Source organism: Cannabis sativa, chromosome 2 (genome assembly GCF_029168945.1).
Source record: "Cannabis sativa cultivar Pink pepper isolate KNU-18-1 chromosome 2, ASM2916894v1, whole genome shotgun sequence".
NCBI lineage: Eukaryota > Viridiplantae > Streptophyta > Magnoliopsida > Rosales > Cannabaceae > Cannabis > Cannabis sativa.
Window position 1 is genome coordinate 35,013,859 of NC_083602.1, and position 8,978 is coordinate 35,022,836.

An 8,978-nucleotide genomic window follows, 5' to 3' on the forward strand; every position below is an offset into this window, starting at 1 on the left:
AAATTTAATTAAATATCAAAAATTAAGTTGTAACCACTTAATTTGAAAATATTCCATTTTAAGTTAATATTTGAAAAGATATTAACTTAAAAAATATCTAAAGAATCTTAATAACCAATGCCTAAAATTCCTCAACTTAATTTTGAAATTTGAAATTCAAAAGATATTCAGATTTAAGTTGGTTAGTTGTAGATAACTAAATATCAACTTAAATAAGAATATTTAATGAAAAATTTAAATTAAGTTCCAGAAAGAATCTAGATGGTTATAATTCTATATTTAATTAAATACAAGAAAATACATATAGTTTAGCTTAGAATAAAAAATTCTTTAAACTATAATTTTCTTAAATTAATTTCAAAATAAATGAAATTAATTATGTTGCTAATCAATTTTATTAGGTTAAACTAGTGTAATTAACCTAGTATTGTTGTTCAAATCAGGCAAATGGGCCTTCACAATTGGGGTGGTTTGTGTGAGGGGGTGCTGGGTTCAGTATGTCGTACCCACTTCTATGGCTCCCAACTCTCACACAAGGCCCAAAAGAGAGGAATTTAACCTTAATAAGAACAACTGTTATTAATTGAATAAGCCCAAAACTAAATGGGCCTAAATAAAATCTATCAAGAACTATGATATTTTATTTAGCAACAACAACCTATATGCATCTATAATAAAATTAAACACATAGGCTCACACAGGCACACTTTGGATGGGTCCTATCATGTTGCTAGGTCATACACAAATGAAAGAAGATTGTAAATATACCTGTTACAAATTATTAACTTGACCAAGGGAGCCATCAGATCATTAGATCTGGCAAAAGGTAACCATGGCTATTTGCAATCAAGTAATAATAGGTTTTGAAAACTTACAAACAGGCTAAAACCACATACTCCTGCAACAAGGTTAGCTGGATATTTGGAAGTATGATTTATTTAATTTTAAATAAAAATTTCGAAAAATAAATAATTAAAAAATATTTTAATATTCGAAAAATAAAATAAAATTTTAAAAAAATTTTAATTTCGGAAATAAAATTTAAATTTCGAAATTTAAAAAAATATTTAAAATTAAACCTACTTTTTGAAAAATTAGGTTTCAACCAACCTAAATATCATTTCAAAATTTGCTAACTACTTTTAAAAATTAAATGTTATTTTAAAAATAAAAATTAAATAAAAATTAGAAAAGATAAATAAAATATCTTTTCAGGTTTTAAATTTAATTTAAATAAATAAAATAACAAAATTTAAAAGTTAGCAAAATATCTTACATCTATTTAAAATTACATGATTATAAATATCTTATTTTAAATTTAAATAAGGTCAAAATATCTAAAAAGATTTAATTTAAAAAAAAAAAAATCCTAAAAGATAAGATATAATTAAAAATATCTTAAAATATCTTAAAAGATAAGATATTTTAAAAATATCTTAAAAGATTTTATAAATATCTTATAAAATCTGACCTTAAATTTTAAAAAAATAAGATATAATCAAATTTAAAAATAAGATAGATTTTTAAGCAAGAAGATAGATACTAATTCTATTCAAATTCAAATTACACTAATATCTTTGAATTAAATTTAAAAAATATTAAATTAATTCAAAATGATAATTAGAATTGAATTAGGAATAGTGATAGTATAAATACAAAACTATACAAAAAATTGCAAGTTGATTCCATTAAAAAGCAAAAAAAACCGAAGAAAAACGAAAAAATTCGAAACTGTACGGACAGATTTGCGATCGCAGGAAAATATCAGCACAGCCCCGATTTTTTCAAATCTTCAAAAAATCATAACTAATTCAAATAAAATCCAAATTAAGTTCTGTAAAAGGCTAACTTGCTTAATTGTTTCCATACTATTCAATAAAAATAATTCCAGAGATGAAATCGCAACTAATTTTCACGAAAATTTCACAAACATCAATCAATCATCAAATAACACTCAATACAACATGATACCATCCAAAGAACATACAAAAAATCGTTTTAAAGTCCAAATTTCTTGCAAGTAAATCAATAACCTTGGCTCTGAGGCCAGTTGTTGAAAATTATTTTACCAGGATCTTAGATCTACTCACAAGTATGTTTATTAACATCCTAAATAAGAACTTTCTAAAACGATAAATTAAACACATATAAAGTTTAAGAAACCATACATTTGGTGCAGCGGAATAATATGACTCCTTCCGTTCAGATATCTAGCCCTTGATTCCTTTCTGTAGCAGAGCATGATCAATATCTGAACCTGGATCTCTTTCTCTTAATCTTTGATGCTGAAACTCCTTTGCTGATGCTCTTTCTTCACGATCTTCGTCACTATGATTGAGGTATCACTTGATGTGTGTGGGCACTACTCTAATCACTAAGATTTCGAAATTCAAAGGAAGAGAAAGAAGAAGTGGTAGCTAAAGATAGGGAGAGAGAGAGGCTCAGTTTTTCTAAATCAGAAGAAGTGTTTTTCTTGAAGCCTTCACTATCTATTTATAGCATTCCACTAGGGTTAGATTTGAATTATATGGCATTAAAATAATGAAAAAATCAACTTAAAATAGCTACATAGGTGGCCGGCCATACACTTAGTGGATTGGGCCTTGCTTTTTGCAATTTTGCAATTTTAACACCTTTTGTATCTGATTTTCTCAAAAATGCCAATTTCCTAATTCAATCATTTAAATACCAATTCTAACTATTTAATAACTATAAATAATTATTAAATAATATTGTCATTTATCATATTTATTAATTGAACCATACAAAGTATCCTAATTAACAAATATGCCCCTATAAACTCTTTCTTTACAATTTCGCCCTTACTTAGTGAAAATTTCACAAATAGACATAGTCTAATTTGAGAATTATAATTGATTAATCAAAACCAATTACATGAGTCTTACAAGCAATATTATCTCAATTAGTGGGGGGACCATGGGTCTATATAACCGAGCTTCCAATAAGTAGATCAAGAATTTAGCACTAAAATTCACTAACTTATTAATTCTTCGTTGAATCCACGCATAGAACTTAGAATTGCACTCTCAGTATATAGAATGCTCTATATGTTCCACCATATAGACACATCATTAGTTATCCATTGTTATAATCCTAATGTGATCAATGATCCTCTATATGAATGATCTACACTGTAAAGGGATTAAATTACCGTTACACCCTACAATGTAGTTATTCCTTAAAACACTTGACCCCGTATAAATGATATTTCAGTTTATGTGAAATGAGTACTCCACCATTTATGTTCGTTTGGTCAAGCTCGAAGGAGATCATCCTTTGCTTACTATTCGCCAGATAGAAGCTATAGATTCCATGTTTATGCTAGCGCTCCCACTCAATTGCACTACCGTGTTCCCAAAATGTACGTATCACCCTGACCTAAAAGTAGGCTTAACTAACAAATCAAAGAACACGAATAGCCTTTCAAGATTGAGCCTAATCATAACAGGATTAAGAACATTTGATCTAGGATCAACTAGGCGATATTGACTTGAATAGATTTTACGATAAGTTTAATAAATCTAAGTCAAAGTTCAATATCGGTCCCTTCCGATGCATACTCCATGCATCCAACCTGAGCTTTACTTTAACCAATGCTTTGGAAAGAACATAGCACTTCTCCAAATGCAAGTAAACTCTGTTGTAGATTATCATATCAGTAAAACCCTATGTCTGATAAATCTAGGAAACTTTATTCACATAGTCATGTTTACTTTCCAATGTGTTGACGGCACAATAAACAGGATCAAGTATGTGAAAAGGGTTTCAGATGAATTTATACATTATGTACATATAATCATGAAATAAATCATGTGAACCATGCAACATTAAATGTTATTTCTGATCTATATTAATAAGTAAATCTGATTATATTGAAATGAGTTTTATTTAGGGCATAAAACCCAACAGTGACATCCCGCCTACCACATGGTGGTCTCAGGGTAACTCGAGATTGCTCAATTTTTGAGTATACTCCAATTGTCAAGCACTCATATTTTATCAAAAACTCAAAAATCCCAATGATTCAATGTCATTTTCAGCCATGGAAAAAACTACCAAAAAGAAGTGCTAAAAACTTCATCCAATTTCAAATTTCAAGCAAGAAAATTGCAAGAGAAAGTGTAGAAAACCTACCTACTATGAAGATGGAGACCTCAAAGCTCCAAGGATTATTATAATGCTATAAGTAATTTATTTATTTATTTTTTTGCAAATATTTACATTATGTTTCTTGTAATTTAATTTTGCTTGTAAAGGGAAAAATTATCTTTCGGTTATATTGTAAAATGTGAAAAGAGTAATGGTTGGGGAAAATATTTTTAGATTTTTGGAATGTGATTTTAATATAGGCGTAGTGTTTTTGGGGCTGCTGCGCCAAGGCATCAACAACTAAAGCGAGACCCGGGTTACACAAGAAAGTTCCTATCGTATGGTCATACAGCTAGAAACTTTGGGGGGCAAATATTTACCCAAATTTTAATGACGATGACGTGTCAATAGTAGAAACATGTGGCACAAAAATACAGGGACTAAATTAATGAAGAATAGGTAATGTGTTGACCGTTGGGATGACCGTTAATGATGAAGGGTGGTCATGACCATCAACCATGAAGGGTGGTCATGATCATCAACCATGAAGGGTTATCATGACCATTAGAATGGAAGTCAGATGGTCAACTTTACCCCTAGCTTGAGTAAGGTGGGTGTCTCCATGAAGGAAAAATAATGGACTAACACCTTCGTAAGCGGAATGAACAATCACCACACACCCACATACCAAGTTAGTCTAAGGGGTAGATGACACTACACCCACCATAGACATAATTGATACTCTGAAAGGTAGATGTGAACATCTACATAACATTATAACTACTAACAACGTGCAAGGGGTCTCAGAGGGTCACCTCGAGATGACAAATGTCACCCTCCTCATGTTGGGTCTCGGGGGGTCATCTTATGATGACGATTGTCGCCCTCCTCAAGTTGGATTTTGAGATTGTCGCCCCCAAGTATGGGCTTCATCCCCAAAGGTTGTCAAAGACTGTGTCACACCATTTGGAGACCCTTGTCGTCAGTTATTATTTCAAATGTTCAAATCCCACGAAAGGCTTAAACAAAGTTATAAACCCACGAAAATAGCGGGATATTATCATAAAAATCAGACTTCAACTACCTCTAAAAATCAACGAGACGATTGAGATGGTTCCGCATTGGTCGCGTCTCCTAAAGCGAGAAGCACCAACCCTTTCCCCTATATAAGGGGTCATCCTTGACCTAGGAGGGGGATCCGCAATTTGGAGCCCTTAGAGAAAAGCACTCTATTCATTCTTTGCAATCAAGAGCCTATTCTTGACTTTTGTAACCTTGATTAATAAAACAAAGGGGAGTAGGATATAACCGACATCTGTGGTCGAACCTCTTTAAATTTCGGTGTCTTTCTTTACATTTAGTGTAATTTCTGGTGTCATTATTTACATTTATTGTTACAAATTTTATTTAAATCTCATTTATTACGACTCTGCGTCAGTTGGCTAAATATTCAGTCAATAGAATTAAATTAGATATCATCTTTTATTTTAAAAGATTAAATAAAGGGTTTATGTATAACCTTATATGTTGACTTCCCTTTTAGCCAACGACAATGAGTGTATTTTATAAGCGATAAACGATATATAGTAACAAATATATGATAAAGCAATAATAACACGCAGGGATTTTATAGAGGTTCAGCCCCGAGCAGTTCGGTAATAGCCGAATCCTCGCTACTTGTATTGACTTAAGATTAAGGAGAAAGACTCCTTTTCTTATAGCTCTTACAACAGTATCTTTGAATATATAATTCTTAGGTAATAGTTGTTGGAAATTATTTTACCAGGATCTAGATTTACTATCATGTATGTTTCATTAACATCCTAATATGAATTCTAAAATTATGAAATAAACACATATAAAGTTTAGGAAACCTTACATTGGGTGCAGCATAATATAATGACTCCTTCCGTTTTGATCTCTAGCCCTTGATTCCTTTCTTTAGCAGAACATAATCAAGATATGAACCTGGATCTCTTTCTCTCCTTCCTTTGATGTTGATTCTCCTTCTTATTGTTTGGAATCTCCTATAGTCTTACATACTATGATTGAGATACCACTTGATGTGTGTGGGCACTCACTCATTCACTCAAGGTTTGAAATTGAAGAAGAAAAGAAGAGAGAAGGTGGCGGCTAGAAGAATTTCTCTGAAGGAATGAGATGCATCATCTTTTTCCTGAAGCCATCACTACCTATTTATAGGTAACCACCTAGGTTTAAGTTAGAATTATTTGGCATTAAAATAATGAAAAAATAAATGATAAAAGCCTATAAGAGTGGCCGGCCATGGGCTTTGGATAATGGGCCTCACTTATGAAATTTTGCCGTTTTATCATTTCTGCAACTCATTTTCTCAAAAATGCCAATTTTCTAATTCAACCATTTAAATGCCAATTCTAATTATTTAATAACTAAAAATTAATTATTAAATAATATTGTCATTTAATATATTTATTAATTAGACATATAAAGTCTCTTAATTAATAAATAAACCTAGAATCTCTTTTCTTTACATTTTCGCCCTTGCTTAGTGAAAATTCACAAAGTAGACATAGTCTAACTTTAGAATTATAATTGATTAATTAAAATCAATTAACTGAGTCTTACAAGAAGTATGGTCTCAACTAGTATGGGGACCATGGGCCTATATAACCGAGCTTCCAATAAGTTGAACCAAATTTACCAAGTAAATTTCCTAACTTATTAATTCCTTATTGACTCCACACTTAGAACTTGGAATTCCACTCTCAGTCATATAGAACACTCTATATGTTCCACGATGTAAATACGTCATTAGTTCTCCATTGTTATAATCCTAATTTCATGAATGACCCTCGAATAGATGATCTACATTGAATAAGAACTAAATTACCGTTACACCTTCAATGTATTTTATCCTTAAAACACTTAGCTCCGTATAAATGATATTTCAGCGAAGTCAAATGCGATCTCCACCATTTATCTCTGCTTAGCCAAGCTCGAAGGATATCATCGTTTCACTTCTAAATTCCTATAGAAGTTATAGATTCCATATTTATGCTAGCGCTCCCACTCAATTATACACTATCATGTTCCCAAAATGTACGTATCACCCTGACCCAAAAGTAGGCTGAACTAACAAATCAAAGAACATGTATAATACTCTTGAGATCGAACCTAAACATATCAGGATTAAGATCATTTGATCTAGGATCAACGGGTGATATTGAATTGAATAGATATTACGATAAATTTTAATATATCTAATCAAAGTTCAATATCGGTCCCTTCCGATGTATACTCCATACATCCGATATTGGTAAACGTTGCCAATGTCCTCGAAAGGACATAACACTTATCCAAGGTGTAAGAATACCTATCGCTGATTATACCATGCCAGTCTAAATCCATGTTCTGACAAATCAGGGAATAAACTTTCGAACATATAATTAAGATTATATTCCATTGTGCTGACAACACTATAATCATTAACAAATTCATATGTTCTAGACTTAAATAGAATTCATACATTATGTATATATAATCATGAAATAAATCATGTGAACCATGCAACATTAAATGTTATTTCTGATCTTTATTAATAAGTAAATCTGATTATATTGAAATGAGTTTTATTTAGGGCATAAAACCCAACAAACACCCACTTGCACTAATATAAAACAAAATGTGCATTTCAAATAATCTCAACACCTTGATATACAAATCAAGTGTAGTAGTAGTATACTCCTCGTAATAGGATCTAACAGGTTAAATTAAACACAATCTTTTATCCGCCATTACTCTTCCTTAATCATAAAATCCTTGATATTGTGAAATTCCTCTCTATATGTCTACTCTCTTGGGATACTGGATTCTATACTTTTGGCAACTACTTTTGGTTAATCAGGAAATAACACTAGTAGTTAAGACAAGTTGGAACGGTGCCACAAATGTATAGAACTTTCCTTAGACTGAATAAGTACCTTTCCTGCAACTTTAACATTCAGTCTCTCTCTGGTAGACCAAGAGACATCAGATAGGTTTTTACACTTCTCCAAAATCACTACTCCACCCCAAGAGTAATCACCATCTTATCAGCAGACTTTCTAGCACAAAGGCAAGTCTCGAAATCTAATGTGGTGTAGTCTAAGAGTTTTAAACACACCCTTATCGACTAACATATAGTTCCTCTACTTAATCTTAAGATTTACTTGATTGTTTTCCAATGTTCCTCTCCTGGATTAATCAAATACCTACTCTTTACTCCCACTCAACAGCAGGTGTCTGGTCTAAGGCATACTAAAGCATATCTGAGACCTCACACTGTTGATTTAAGAAATTCTTTCATGGCTTTATCTTTTCTGGAATAGTTGAGAATTTTCCTTAGATAAATAAAATCTATGCCTAGAAGTTGTGAAGCTTCTATAGATTGCCATTGGAAGGAAAATGCTTCAGCATCTTACTAAAGTAAATTGCTAGAATAAGAGTAAGTAATTACCAGGAATACCATGAGCCATAGGTTTAGATAAACTCAAACCTATAATACTAGGAACAGGAAGTTTTGTTAAGTCCATTGAACTTTAGGTTATTCCATTTGAATGGATCAAACCATAGTTCTATTGGATTTTCTTCTTAGTTTCTTATTTTGACAATCAATTACTTGTTTAAACTCACAATGGATTTTAATCACTATTGTCTTCCAAGTCATAAGAAGGTGAGTACCTAGAAACCCTCCCACTACGACAAGACCGTGAATTTCTAAGAAAAATAAATGGTATTAACCTCTTCGGTTGTGTCAAGACAACAGAGGCAGTGGGATCATCTTGTATCGAATAAGATGATAGAACACTTATGGAATCAAGAAAAAATATCTCCTTTATTTGCTACTT